The sequence below is a fragment of the Lathamus discolor genome, chromosome 1, assembly GCF_037157495.1.
Source record: "Lathamus discolor isolate bLatDis1 chromosome 1, bLatDis1.hap1, whole genome shotgun sequence".
NCBI classification, from domain to species: domain Eukaryota; kingdom Metazoa; phylum Chordata; class Aves; order Psittaciformes; family Psittacidae; genus Lathamus; species Lathamus discolor.
The window spans coordinates 7,566,993-7,582,608 of record NC_088884.1 but is presented as its reverse complement, the minus strand read 5'-3'; positions in this window follow the sequence as shown (position 1 = coordinate 7,582,608).

Sequence of the window (15,616 nt, the reverse complement as noted above, 5' to 3'; positions counted from 1 at the left end):
AGGAAGGGACCTTAAAGACAACCAAGTTCAAACCCCTCCGCCATGGACAGGGACACCTTCCACCAGACCAGGTTGCTCCAAGCCCCAGCCGATATGGCCTTGAAAAGCCACAGCTTCTCTTGGCAACCTGTGCCGGTGTCTCACCACCCTCATAGTGAAAAATTTGTTCCTGATATCTCATCCAGATCGCCACTCTGCCAGTTTAAAGCCACTCTCCCTTGTCCTGTCACTTCATGCCCTTGCAAAAGGTCCCTCTCCAGCTTTCTTGTAGGCCCCCTTTAGGTACTGGAAGGCTGCTAGAAGGTGTCCCCAGAACCTTCTCTTTTCCAGGCTGAACAATCCCAGCTCTCTCAGCCTGTCTTCATAGGAGAGGTGCTCCAGCCCTTTGATCATCTTCGTGGCCTTCACCAGACTTGCTTCAACAGGTCCATGTCCCTTCTGTGTTGGGGGGCCCAGGGCTGGACACAGTACTCCAGGTAGAGTTTCTACAAGCAATTTTGAGACTAAAGCAAAATATAGTGGAGAAAAATAATACCTGAACTATAAAGCTTTTAGAAAAAGGTTAAAATGGGACCTTGATATAGGTAAGAACTTTGTAACTACTAATACAATTATTTACATTGTTACTTTTAACTCAAAGGGGCTTTCTAAAGATCTAGCAAAGGAAGAGAATTTAATTGCTAAGTAGTAACCCAGGGGCACCATTTCTGAAACTGCAATGGTACAATACAGACACTCTTGAGTAAAACAAAGCAAAGCACAGAGTAGCAATCAGCTTACCTTCTGCAGAAATAAGTAGTAAGCCGTGACTGAAATACTGTTCTGTGGGTATGTATTTGCATCTACAGACTATCCCAGCCCATAAACACCTCTGTATCTGTTGCACACCAGGCATCTCTTCCTCAAACACATCTACCAAGGCTTGGGTGAGCCCTCTGTTAGTGCTGAGACTGGCCTGCTGTACCACAGTGCCCATTCCTCACAGCTTCTCTCCACTGTAGTATTGTACTACCATGGGATTCATTGAGGATGTGGATTGCAAAGCTTGTGTTTGTATTGCCTGCTTGCATTTGATGTGAAGATCTAGGTAAAAGCACTTCTTGATCCCTTGAAATGCTTCTTTCTCCTAACTTACATGACATATTTCAGGGAATAATAATCACTTTTTAAGCGAGTCATGAGCACTGTGGGGAGTGGATTATAATAGTGGATTAGAACATTTGTGGCTCTTTGTTTAATGAAATGGAAAACATAAATGAAAACAGAACTTCATTGCGAATGTGGCTTCAAGATCCACTAACTTTCATAGGAATGCGTACATAGTGCTTTTGCGGCCTGCTCTGTCATTTGTTGCAACTGACGGCATCCCCCGATGACAGGCATGGAATGAATTAATGAATGAATGGTTTGAATGATGAGCTATCTAGGGAGGGATATGGAAGTCAGTCCCTGATCCCCTTTGATCATCAGTTATGAGCAATATAAAAAGAGGGAGAAAAAGGCATAAATAATAACTGTAATGGGTGTATAAATATGGCCTGAAGCGGTAATTTTCATCCCAAAGGTTATACATGCTGCTTCACCTCAGGTGTAGAGAAATAGTAAATATATATTTTATGTATTTGTTTCATTGTGGTACATTGGTAGATAATAGCTAACACCTGCACAATTTAAATAAAGAAGAAGATGCCAAATTGCAGCAGGATTTTCATAAGTGCTCAGTCTTCACCGGGTTTATCCATTGAAGTGAATCATGAAATTCCTGCCCGTTTCAGCAGAGACAAAGTTTATTCATTGGGAATTAGATTCCCTTAAATTCTTGCTGGTTAGGCCAAAAGAACTGGCATTAAGAGTTGTAAGGGGGGGGAAAAAATAGGAAGAATCATAAAACTGGTTTTATTAGAAAAATTCATTTTGCTAGAATTGGAATATGTTGAAGTTTCTGAAATTTAAAATGGGAAACCAAAAACTCCACCTCAATTATTCTGAATACAGCTTTCTCATTATTTATTTTAGAACATAGTCTATATCATAGTATCAAAGACTATATTAAAGCAACACTTTAAAGGTTGTAACATCACACACTCTAGAGGCAGGAGAGGTCTCCTACTTTATATCGCTTATGACATTATCTGTTTTGTTTCTTTTTTACAATATTTCTGTCTCATCCACTGGAGAGCATGGAATTAGTCTGGCTTTAAACCAGGCATGATACTGAAGAAGACAATTACTTTTAGAGCCGTTGCCCCTTTGTTGCTGAAGTTAAAAAGTGTATAGCAAATGAGACAGGAGTTTGCAGAAGTAAAAATGATCACATCACTGAAGAAGTCAGACAGAGATGTCCTTGTCTTGTTTCTGTCACGTTCCAATGGGGCAACAGGCAAGTTACTTCATTCTTTTTCCCAGTCAGTCACCAATTCTTGTTCTTCATTTCAGGGTGCCTGACACCAGACCTTTGGTCTTGTCTGCAGAAACCCAGAATCCAAGTAGGTTATGTCAGAGGTGGTGCAAAAATGTATAGCTCTGTCTTTAAAAAGGATAGTATAGCAGGGAAGATGAAGGCCAGATGATTAAGAGTTTGGAGAAAATGAAGTAACAGGTTTAAAAGTTTTTGAATCACTGAGTTTGCAGTGCTTGATGTGCTGGGGGGGCTGTATAACCTGTGTGCCATTCTCAACTATTAAAACCAGACCTAACTTTCCTTCAAACGGCAGTAGCAAATTGCACTGCTTTAATTAATTTTATTGTGATTTTCATTATTATAATAGATTGTAGTAAATGTAAAGCGTAATGATTTCCTTTTTCAAAAGAAACAGTGCAGATTAACTACTTTATCAAGTAATCCCAAAATTGAGCATTGCTATTAGCCTGAAGGCATCAGTTCCCAGCTCTTTCTCCTGGTGACATGACTTCTAACTTTGCTTCAAGTTGCAAGTTCCACTTCTGAAACTGATTTTGTGTTTGACTGAGAGATATGAACGCTCATTTCAAAACTATCAGAACAATGTAATTTTAAACAAAGAAAAGTAGACCCTTTTTTTGTTTGTTTTATTGCATTTTTATAGGTAACTTCCATGCAAGTATATTTTTAATTGTTCCAGTTTCCTCAAATCTCAATTATTTAATTTTTCATTGAAAATATATAGATAATGAAAATTATATGTTGTTAAAACACTGAAAAACATACTAAATTAAATAGTTACATTAGTTTAGTATTAACATCATTCATCATACCTTTCCTGTTTGTAAGATTAGCATCTGGACTTTAAAAATTAAATCAATGTATCCAAATTTCATTGAAGTATTTAGTTGTGAAATATTCTCAGAAATAATCAAAAGGAAAACTTTATATTGAAATATGTAGATACAGAACTATTTCTATGAGTTTCCTTTTATCGCTTGCATTTATGAAACTTCCGGAGTACTTTTCAGCAAATGAGAAGAGCCTTACTGCTTCACCCAGGTGTTTTGTCCTGCGCTCCCTGAGAGAGGATGGAACATAACATTACTTAGAAACGGCAGCCTTAGCTCAGGCAGGTGGTCCAGGACCTAGTGTTCCACATCAGTTCTTCTGCAGAGGCAGCAGAAATCCTGTTCCATTGTGTCATTCTGCTTACCAGGGTGGATTTCAGGGTGATACAAAGGGCAGCTGTTTGCCCCGCTTTCCAGGGAACAAAGCTTGCTGAGGGGATGCTCTAGCTCAGGGCGTAACCAGGCAGGAGGAGGAAGAGCGACAGGATGCCAGCCTGGAGCACAGACCCTGGCTGCCACAGGGTCTCATCTTGGAGCAGCGCTGAGGGCTGCCAGGTTGTATCAGGCAATGCCTATTCTCAGACACAATGAATGCCAGTCTAACTGGCCATTCTAGGGGCGAAGAGGAAATCTCCCAGTTTTGAATTGCTTAATGTCATTTTCCATGTGCATTCCCTTATTTTGCAGACTTAGGAAACCCTTATCCTTTGGCTCTCCACTACTTAGTGCTCTAAATATTATTATGATTCCAGCTGCTTGTCCCTGCCCTACCATGCACATCCTTACTTTCTCTTTATATCTCCCATGTTCCTTGTCATTCTTCTTCTCTTTCTCTGGCTGTTTGTTACCTCTGTAACACTCTTTACAGAGCTATGTTGGAAAGTGCAGTACACAAGGCCACGCTGTTGATTTTTCTTGAGGACGTTTCATTTTTAGTTTGGCTTCCTATCACAATGTCATCTGTACAATATTCACAATGTCTGTGAACTGATCAGTTGTTTTCTACTGGTTTTGACAGATAAGTATAGATCTCAAAGTGTATTCAATATCTTTCCACAAGTAGTTAGAAGCAAAGCAGGAAAAAAAGACGTTCTCTAAATGTCCTGTCTGTGACAGAAGCGCAGTCAGTCCTCACACATTATTACATACAATGGATTACTTCCCTCTAGATGTCCCCAAATGGATGTGGAGCTTCAGCTGCAGATTACGCCTTCTCAGGTAGAAAATCAGTCACAAGATGCAAACTGTAATAATTCAGTCTGTGTTAGATCCAGTACCCTCTGAGATTGCTATTATTGTTCATTATCCCATTTCTGCATAAACTAACTCTTCTTTTGGCTCTTTTTTGAAAGTCTCGGTTACTTGTGTCTGGGACAAATCTCCTTAAATATTATGAAGAGGTATTCCACTCTAGAGGACATTGTTTTATGTTAAACACTGAATTTAGTGGGGTTTAAGAGAGAAAGCTAGAAGATATCAGCAAAGTAAAACATAAAAGGGAAGAAGGAGAAGGGAAGAAGCGTGGATGCAATGAAGTTTCTACCTTAAATGACAGAGAACACGAATAATCAGCTAACTGAAATTCATCCTTTACAGAATTATTCTTGTATTGCACCAAATGAAGCAACCTCTTTTGTCACAGTTACTTACCTGCAACATCAGCTTCAGAGCGTTTACCATGTAGAAGGAGATAATGGGGCAGATTTGATAAACACTGCTCACTGAAAAGGAATGAAATGTATGAGAGCTGTATGATTTCTTGCTGATTGTGGCTGCCCACAAAGCCTTAGATGTATGTATCATACACTGGAGATCAAAAGCTTGAATTCTGTGATTACGGGATCATGCAAGCTTCTTTGATAACTGATCAAGTGGTCTGCGACTTGCCTAGGAAGAAAACTTTGAGTGCTTGCAAAATCAAAGTTAAAACTAAAGATATCATTGCAATTTCTCACAAAAACGATTTTAAAAAAGCATATAAAATATTTTAGGAAAATGCTTGGAAAACTACAGCAAACGTCTGAGAAGATGATCAGAGTGACAGTGCCTTAGGAGCAAGAAAGACAAAGATATATTTCCCTGTGGCAGGGAAAATGGGACAGATTATAGATGCCATAGTATGGAATGATGCCTCGCATATGGTAAAGAATATGTGAAATGTAAAGTGGGGAAAAAATCATGTCAGGCCATACATTTCCCTCTGGCATTAAACTGCATGGGAGAACAAAATAATCCAAAAATCATGTGATTTTGAAGCACAGACATTTAACTATATTCTCCTGCTTCCTTTGTACTCTACGCAGAGTGGGATCCAGATGTGTTGTATGAAACGCTGCACAATACTTTGAACAGTGCTAAAAGAATGGGGAGCATGGCCCCTTCATCTCCCAGTTCAAACCTTCCCCAAGCAGGAACTTGCAAGGAAACAGAAGAGCAAGGGTGCACAGGGCAGGGATCCTGATATTCAGTCCAGAGTTTTGGTAGGACACAAGTCAGGTACACAAGATGCCATCATAGCCTAAATAAAGGCAGCGGTAAAACTGCCATTGACCTAATGGGGCCAGAATTTCTGTCTCTTTATATATCTTCAAAGCCCCCATCTTCCTGGAATGACTGTACAGCTGCTGCTGCGGCATAGCCCTGGGCTCCTGGTGCTGCTGTACCGCACAGCATCTGGAGATACATCAGAATGTGAGTGGTGCATGTTCAGAATGGGACCACCTGTGCCTTGCATTTCGTGTGTGTGTATTTTAGGTCAGAAGTATGACAGTGTGGTGATCTGCTTATTTGTCAGCTCTTCCTTTCCCGTCACTTGTCCTTATAAAAACACAGTGTGTTGCCATGTTTTTGCAGAAAATGGAATACAGCTACCCTTCTCCCTGTAGCAAAACCCCTTCAATTCCTTAGTTTTGCTGCTTTCCTTTTTGCAGCCAGAGAGATGGTAACATACATAAGGGAAACCTGAAGGCAGTGCTTTGTAGAAGCTCCATTCAAAATCCATGTATTAGCAGAAGACAGGACATGCGGCAGTTCTGCTTACACAGGAAGTAGGCAAAAGTATAATGACGTGTTGCAATATAAGGGAAGCTGTGTAACATAACATCATTTAGAAATAAGTATGTTGAGCTATACTAGCACACTGAGGTGATCTGAAGCACCAGAAGACTATACCATGAAAATAAAGAGCTTGTAATTAGGGCCTCTTACATTCTCTGGTTGTGGAATGTTGCTTCCCTAGTAAATCATGTTCTACCACAGTTTTAATTTCTCTGTTTCCTTGGCATTTAAGTTGCACTTTTTTTTTTTCCTAACTGATAACGTTTATTACACTTTATAAACATAATTTCACATGAGGGAATAAAAGTCTTCATTGACTTTCAACTGCTTTGGCATGGGGCAGACTAAGAGATTACATGTGGGAGTGGGTACAGAAAATCCAAACATCTGGACTGAGGGCAAAGGTTTTTCAGTCCCCTTGGTAATGATGGATAAAGGAGTTGGGGAACTGAATGCCAAGGGTGTTAATCCTTACCATGCAGGGAAGAATGCTGCAAGAAGAAATGCAGTAGCAGATGTAGGACAGGGTGTTGACAAATTCAAAAACTATATAAAGGTCCAGTCAGCAAGAGAATGTGACATGCCTGGCATTAAGCACAATAATTACAAACCCTTTCAGCTGCATATTTAATTGCATATCTTCCATATTTACTTAATGACACATCTGAAAAATATCAAATTAAAATAGGGTATTCTGAGAAAATAAAGAGACTTCTGAATCTCCGCAGGGGCTGGTGCTGCTTTCTTACTGAAATCAATAGGTATTCCAGAAGACTTCTGGGTTCCTTGTCTATGGCAGGTAGTGCCAGTAGGTACCCGAGTGACATAAAAATGGACTATACTGCTTATAGAGCTCAACACTGGGGTTTCTTTTTGTCGTATTAATTCCTGGAGATAGAGATTGGCTCCATAGTCAGGACCCAGAAATATTTTTATGCAAGTTGTAGATAACAAGCAAGAACCTTTTTGGTTCCAAACTACACAAGCAGCACCTGAAGCACAGTGAGGACAGCAACCTCGTAGCATGTTTGTTAAGAGGGTAATATTCTCCTTTACATACAGCATCCAGTTGAATCATATAGTTTATGTAGTAATGAGTACCCCACAGTGAGCATCAAACAGGCAAAGCAGAGTGTGTATGTTAAGATAAATAAATACAATGCAGAAACCCATAGAAGGAAGAGATGCAGTGAAATGAGTGATGCAGGATCTGGAATTTGTATGTGTCCTCAGCAATCCAGTCATTACATAAGTCACAGCACTACAGCATTACCAGATGTCAAAAGCAGAAGAAATAATGTGAAATTATGGAAAAGTTGAAAGTAAAACATGATTTCTGAGAGCAACAGATGGACAATGAGAGTGTTTAAATGTATATATTATCTACAACTTTTGTTTGGCATGAGTTCTTCAGAACATCCAAATGACAACTGTGGATAGACTTAAAAGGGCCCAGACTTCCACAGTTACCATAATGAATGAGGGAACTTGTACAGCCAACATGATGTCAGTATGAATGATGTAAAATGATATAAAAAGTGCTGAACTGTGCATAGTAAAATGTTTCCCAGGAGAAGCAGCAAGGAGTAATAGGTCCTAAAGCATGGCTTCAGTAAGTGATAATTTAAATAGGAAATGCTCAGAGAGGTAGTAAAAAAGCCATGGAAAGCAATGGTATGTTATAAAAGAAAGCTAAAACCAAACACAAGGCACTGATATAAAATAAATGTCATAGCATCATGCAAAATATATGGAAGCAATTGAAGCAACTACTGTTTTCATGGAACAATTCAGCTTCATACATATATTTATATTCTTTCAGGCAATAAAATAGGCCCAAATGTATCTAGAAACTGGCATGGAGTTGTCCTTGAGCTTAGGAAAAAGGAGCATGGAAAATTTGCTGGGGAAAGAGCAAAAATAAAATTACGTTTCAGGCTATTGGATATTGGTTTACTGAGATTGAACAATATTGTTAATATCAAAGGTTTTAAAATATTTTATAAATAAAATTGAAATATCATTTATAAATTATATATGTTCAGTTGCATACATAAAATGTATATTTAAGCATTAATTTGAAGATACCATCTCGGTCAATATAAGATAAAGCCAGCTGTTTGTAGATTTCTGTATGTTTATAACACATAGCAGGTGTACACTAGGTTGCAAATGTGCATGTACAACTTTCATTCAAATAATTTATAATAGCTGTTATAGAATCATAGAATCATAGAATAGTTAGGGTTGGAAAGGACCTCAAGATCACCTAGTTCCAACCCCCCTGCCATGGGTAGGGACACCTCACACTAAACCATCCCACACAAGGCTTCATCCAACCTGGCCTTGAACACTGCCAGGGATGGAGCACTCACAGCCTCCCTGGGCAACCCATTCCAGTGCCTCACCACCCTAACAGGAAAGAATTTCCTCCTTATATCCAATCTAAACTTCCCCTGTTTCAGTTTTAACCCATTACCCCTTGTCCTGTCACTACAGTCCCTGATGAAGAGTCCCTCCCCAGCATCCCTATAGGCCCCCTTCAGGTACTGGAAGGCTGCTATGAGGTCCCCACGCAGCCTTCTCTTCTCCAGCCTGAACAGCCCCAACTTTCTCAGCCTGTCTTCATACGGCTTATATAGACCTTAGCTGGAAATGTTTCCCTCCTGTGCTTTTCTAGATAGTTTTCCAATTATTTTCATTTAGATTTGTGAATGATCAACATTTGTAAAAAACAGTCTTATGTATGTTTAGACATTGAAAAGATAAGGAATATGTTACAAAAGGCTCATTTGAAAAGCTGGGTCTGCCCATCTTCCCCATTTTACTCCTGAAGCTGTAGCAGGGTTAATTCAGTTTCCCTGGGTATGAACCCACAAAGTAAGGCCTGTAAGTCCTTTTTGTCCTCTTAACAGTGCCTTACCACAGCTGCTGTATGTTTTCTTGTTCCTGCTATAAACAAGGCTGTTGACTTTAAAATTATAACCTTTGTTTTAAGATCTAACATGTCATTCAGCTCTTATATCTGTGCCTGTTTCAGCACACCTCTAAGAGTCTAATAATACATGGCCAACTTGTTTCTGCTTATATTATGACAACTTGCTAAATTATTTAGTCACACACTGCTTTTTCCTCCAGATTGATTAGTGAACTGGCATTTCAGCTTTTGCCTGAGCGACTCTGCAACACAAATAAGTTTTTTTCAGTACATCTTCTGTTTACAGCACATAATAGAAATCCTGCATTTAATTCATTAGTATGCTTCTGATATATAATTTGCACCTTTATTACCTCTACCAAAATACCATTCACAGCAACAAAGACATCATCAAAGACATCGCAGCCCAGAAAGCCAACCGTATCCTGAGCTGCATCAAAAGGAGCATGACCAGCAGGTCAAAGGAGGTGATCCTGCCCCTCTACTCTGCTCTTGTGAAACCTCACCTGGAGTATTGTGTGCAGTTCTGGTGTCCTCAACATAAAAAGGACATGGAACTGCTGGAACAAGTCCAGAGGAGGCCACGAGGATGATCAGGGGACTGGAGCACCTCCCGTATGAAGACAGGCTGAGGAAGTTGGGGCTGTTCAGCCTGGAGAAGAGAAGGCTGCGTGGAGACCTCATAGCAGCCTTCCAGTATCTGAGGGGGGCCTATAGGGATGCTGGAGAGGGACTCTTCATTAGGAACTGTAGTGATAGGACAAGGGGCAATGGGTTCAAACTTAAACAGCAGAAGTTTAGATTGGATATAAGGAAGAAATTCTTTACTGTAAGGGTGGAGAGGCACTGGAATGGGTTGCCCAGGGAAGTTGTGAATTCTCCATCCCTGGTGGTGTTCAAGGCCAGGTTGGACAAAGCCTTGGGTGGCATGGTTTAGTGTAAGGTGTCCCTGCCCATGGCAGGGGGGGTGGAACTAGATGATCTTAAGGTCCTTTCCAACCCTAACTATTCTATGATTCTATGATTTTGCAAAAAAACCTAGTGAGAAGAGGATAAAGAATGGGCTGGGGAGGGCACTGGAATGGAATTCCTACTTAGCTCTTCTATAACATTTTCCATCTTCATTCTTAAAGGACTTCTACAAAGATGAATCATTATTTCCATTTGCCTATGGGAGAAACTGAGTCACCTGAAGAGGAAGTGATTTGCCACACAGCAAGTCAGTGGCAGAGCCAAGAGCAAAAGAACAAGTTTCTTCATTTCCTGCGTGGTGCCCTCATGACATTAACTCAGTTTACAGCTCTGACACAGTCTTCTTTATGACCTTAGGTGAGTCATCTGGATCCTTTACACTGAAGTGCATGCTTAACTTAAGCTTTTTCTTAAGATCATAAATGGCTGAAAACCCTCCACTAGTACATTGGCCATATATATGTTGATGGTTCCTTCTTTCTCACAGGGTCTTTGCAGGGCAGATTATTTTTTTTCTTTTGTCCAGTACACAAATATTTTATTTTTCCCAGAAACTTTTCCAAGGACTAATTTTAGCCAGGGGAAACCCGTGTCCATAGAAGATAAAGTGGTGAGCTAGAGCCTCTTTTCTGTTGTTCAGAGGGTACATCACCTGTGTGCCATGGGCCCCCAGTTCTTCAGTTTTGCAAATGCTATTTTTCTTTTCCATAGACTATCTGCATCTGCAGATAGACACAACTATCTGCACTCCACATGACGTCATGGTGTGGATGAGAGGAGAGTTCACTCCTCCACCTGATGCTCCCTATGCAGCACGGATGAATAAAACAAACACCTTCTTTCACCCACCCTACCTCCTCCCACATGCACATGGAGCTCCTCCAAACATTTCCTCTAGGATTCCTTGTAAGGACAGCTCTGCACTGTCCTAAAAAGCCTCATGTGGTTCAAAGCAGTCATATCAGTATTTTGCTTTAATTTGTTGTGTGCTTTGCTATTACTACTACCCGCTGTTCCCTCTGCTTTCTTCAATTACCTTTACCTTTCTTACTTCTTTTTGATACTCTTTCTCCTATTTCTACTGTGTCTCCCTGTTTTATTTCTATGTTTTTATGCTGCTTTTCCACCAGAGAAGATAGGTGTTCTACTGTAGCCAACTATGGAGACGTAAGCTGGAAAGCTGGCAGAAAGCATTGCTCTTGTCTGGCTACTCAAGGAGAGGATCAGGGTTTTGCTGCTGTGAGGATTTCCCAGAAGTGGTATTGGAGCTGGTCCAACAGTTTACAGTAAAAGGACTGCAGTTCTAACTCAAGTTCAGCAAGGTGAAGCCCATCTTTTTTTCAGGTCAGGTACAATAACCAAGAGTAGCTTGTCGGATGTGTCTCTGGTCTGAGAAATTAAAAAGCACCTTTGGACAGGATGCTACACGGTATACTCTGGACTTGAAGGATCCAGCCTTCATATGAAGTCTGACACAGAAAAGGAGAGGCAGACCTCTGGCCTGTGATGATCATACAGAATTAAGAACAAAAGCCCAGCAACTGGCTGGCATTATTGTGGGGCCAGGGAATCAGTTTCTTGCCACCCCTACTTCCATTTTCCAATCAAGACACTTAGCAGTGTTGACAAATTAGCCCTCCTCTTTAACAAAAACACTTTATTTTGCTTACATTTGGGTCAACCTTATAGTAGTAGTAAGGGGAGAATGTGTATACTTTTTCCTGAGCTGAAGGCAGATGCCTTACATACCTTTCAAAATGGTGAAATTTGGTCCTCTCTCCCAATGCATTGCCCATGTTCCCTGCTCAGTGACCAGGTATACTGAATTCAGCGCCTTTGAAGGGTGAATGTGGTGCACTGTCAGGCTCACTGTCTTATGCCACAGAGTAAAAGTTGAAACAATGGGGCAGAAGCCATCAGCAGCACAGTTTGGGAAGGACAGCTAAGAAGCAGTGAAAAAAAACTTTCAGTGCATAATCCTCACAGAGGAGAACTGAGTGCAGTGATGATATCTACATTTGTTAAACAATGGGAGTGTGTGATGCATGCTAGAGACTCCCATGATGTGTGATACAGAAACTCTGGTTCAGGAAAGACCAAGCTGCTTTTAAATGGAGATGTGGATAACCTACCCGTAGACCAAAACCTGGTTGCTAACAATCCTTAAATGTACTTGATTTTTCTGAGAGAAATCTGAGAGCTCTAGAAATGCAGCATGTACTTTGACTAGGAAATGGTAGTCCTTACGGCCAGTGGGACTTTGTTCCCACTGTCTGAAAGTCGGTCTTATGGAAGTTCTTAGAATCATAGAATAGTTAGGGTTGGAAAGGACCTGAAGATCATCTGGTTCCAACCCCCCTGTCATGGGCAGAGACATCTCACACTGAACCATACCACTCAGGGCTTTATCCAACCTGGCCTTGAACACTGCCAGGGATGGAGCATTCACAACTTCCTGAGGCAACCCATTCCAGTGCCTCACCACCCTCACAGTAAAGAATTTCTTCCTTATATCCAATCTAAACTTCCCCTGTTTAAGTTTTAACCTGTTACCCCTTGTCTTGTCACTATAGTCCCTGATGAAGAGTCCCTCCCCAGCATCCCTACAGGCCCCCTTCAGGTACTGGAAGGCTGCTCTGAGCTCCCCACGCAGCCTTCTCTTCTCCAGCCTGAACAGCCCCAACTTCCTCAGCCTGTCTTCATACGGGAGGTGCTCCAGTCCCCTGATCATCCTCGTGGCCCTCCTCTGGACTTGTTCCAACAGTTCCATGTCCTTTTTATGTTGAGGACACCAGAACTGCACACGATACTCCAGGTGAGGTCTCACGAGAGCAGAGGGGCAGGATCACCTCCTTCGACCTGCTGGTGACGATACTTTTGATTTTCTTCCTTTATGGGAGAAACTTTCTATATAAATGGAGTTATTGACTGGAAATTACACAGCTTAAGAAAATCTAAATATGACAGGTTCACACTACTGAGCACTAGGAATAAAAGGAATGCTTCAATACTTAGCACGAAGCTAGGAGCAAGAGAGACTGAGGTGCTTGTAGCAGTCTGTGCTGCTGAGATGTAAAACTGATTTTCCTAGAACATGAGATTTTCTAATGGCTGTTGAATTCCTGCTTATGTATCTTGCTTGCAGCTCAGGTGGGAGGTGATGGAGGCAAGTGTGTATTCAAGAAACAGGGAATATGTTCTTTTGTGTTTGCATAGTGCCAGGTACAAAACAGCGATGAAAATGGTTCATACCTCCAAGTGCTAAACAGGCGCAGATAGTAATACCAGTAATTGTCTGGAGCAGCAAATTTAGTGCTTTGCAGTAGTCTGAAGACATGCAAAGAAAGCAGAATGGTGGGCCCATTCTGAACTTCTTTGGTTTGATTGTCTATTGTATGTATTTATACTTTGCTTATTCGTTGAATAAACTGAAATTAGAGCTTTGTGGCACAAGAAATGCATTACACAGCCTCACATGAAAAAGTAAAATGAAAGCTTCATTTTTTATATTGCATGAATGATGGCTCTTCTTGTTGGGAGTGTTGGTTGTTGAGAAGCTCAACATGAGCCTACAGTGTGCGCTTGCAGCCCAGAAAGCCAACTGTATGCTGGGCTGCATCAAAAGGAGTATGACAGCTCGGGTTCAGGTTTTAAAATAAATATATCTAGTCCTCCTGGTTCCTGAGAAAAGAGTTGAATACATAAAGCAAATTTTAGTGAAAAGCTTGTATGTAAACAAACTGTCTTTTTAAAATAAAAACAGGTTTTTGAGCCATTCTTAAGGATTTGGAGTTCTGTTTGTGGATTTTTGTTTCAACATACAGGGTCAGCAACAGGCCTCCAACAGTCTCACCAAGTGCCCAGGAACACAGACACAGTAAAGTGAGCCAGGAGTTACACGACCTGTTCAGGGATGAACACCCAATTAAGAACACGCTATTCTATCGATTGGTATAAGTTATATAAAAGGCAAATTATTAACTGCAATGGAGCATTCTGTTGCCTTATGACGTCTCAAATTTATGACCTAGGATGGTTCACTTTTAGTAACAAAAACTGCAGTCTTAGCAGGTCATCACACACTTTCTGGAACTACTATGAGACACTTAGCTAAGAACGGTAATGTGGAAACACACGGTCTCTTTTGCAGGATGTAAAGTGTCTAGCACAATGTGCTCACACTGTTGCAGTATGCAAGCAGCCCAGCACCACATGGGAAGTGTCCACATCTTAGCCGTAAATCTGCGGCAATGCAAAGGCAAGAGACAGCAGAAGCCTTTTGAACATTAATAAGATGCCCTCAGGAAAGAAAAGCCTATCAGCAAAAGATTTATTGGCAAGATACACTGGCTCACATGCAGAACAGCATGGTCAGTACATAAACAATTCACTCTCATCACAAAAACTTGCATGGAAGTTGTAAGGAGTCGAAATAAGAACCGAAAAGAGTGATGTGCAAGTGAGTGTTCACACAGAACTAGCATGGTGGCAGCAACTGTAATATTTAAAAAATAGTTTTCTTAGTGAAAAAGCCCATTCAGTTTTGTAAGCAAAAACTTATATCATGTTATTTCATTCATGAAACAACTGGATAAACCAGACTAAATATGTTTAAAAACAGATGAATAGTCTGTTTTCATAAGAAGGAGTAATTTCTTCCTGTGCATACTGTCTAAGAGTAACTTAGAGTGCCTGTGTGAGTTCTGTGATTGTGTAACAATCTCCACTCTCATTAAAAAAAGAAAGGAAAAGCACATTCCTACTCTTCACTAATATTTCCCTTCACTAATATCACATTCATGAGAATGTGAATGTCATTTCAGCATAGCTTAAGGCTCAAAAATCAAAAGGCAAATAGAAAGACACCAGCATTTCCAACCTAAAGCATTCTATGATTCGATGATTTACAATATTGCAAGTTTCACAAGAGGATCGTATTTCTTGTAGAGGTGACTCATGATTTCTAAATGCTCCAGGTATGCAACAGTGAGTTGTATAAAGACCGGGTTGTGTTATTGCTAGAGGAAGTTGCAGTAAGACTTCCCCTTGCTAACCCTAGAAAGGCAACTGTCATTCACAGATTCTAAGAACTTGCAAAAATGCATAAACATCAAACAATCTTGTAATCAGAAAGGAAAGGTAAAAGAGGTATTAAGGTACAACTTCAAATTCCAGTCCAACAATGTCAACAGAAGTACAGCTGCTAACTTCCAGAAGAACACCTTCTCACTCAGTGGAAGAACTGGCAGTTTCCTGAGAACACCACTCCTTTAAGGACAAGAGGGAAAATATAAACCAAAATGTCTTATTTAGAAACAACCATTGTTTTTTTAACCTAATGAAGAACAGGCTCCACACTCCCTGCAGTTGACATTTACCTTTAAAAAAGTATCTACA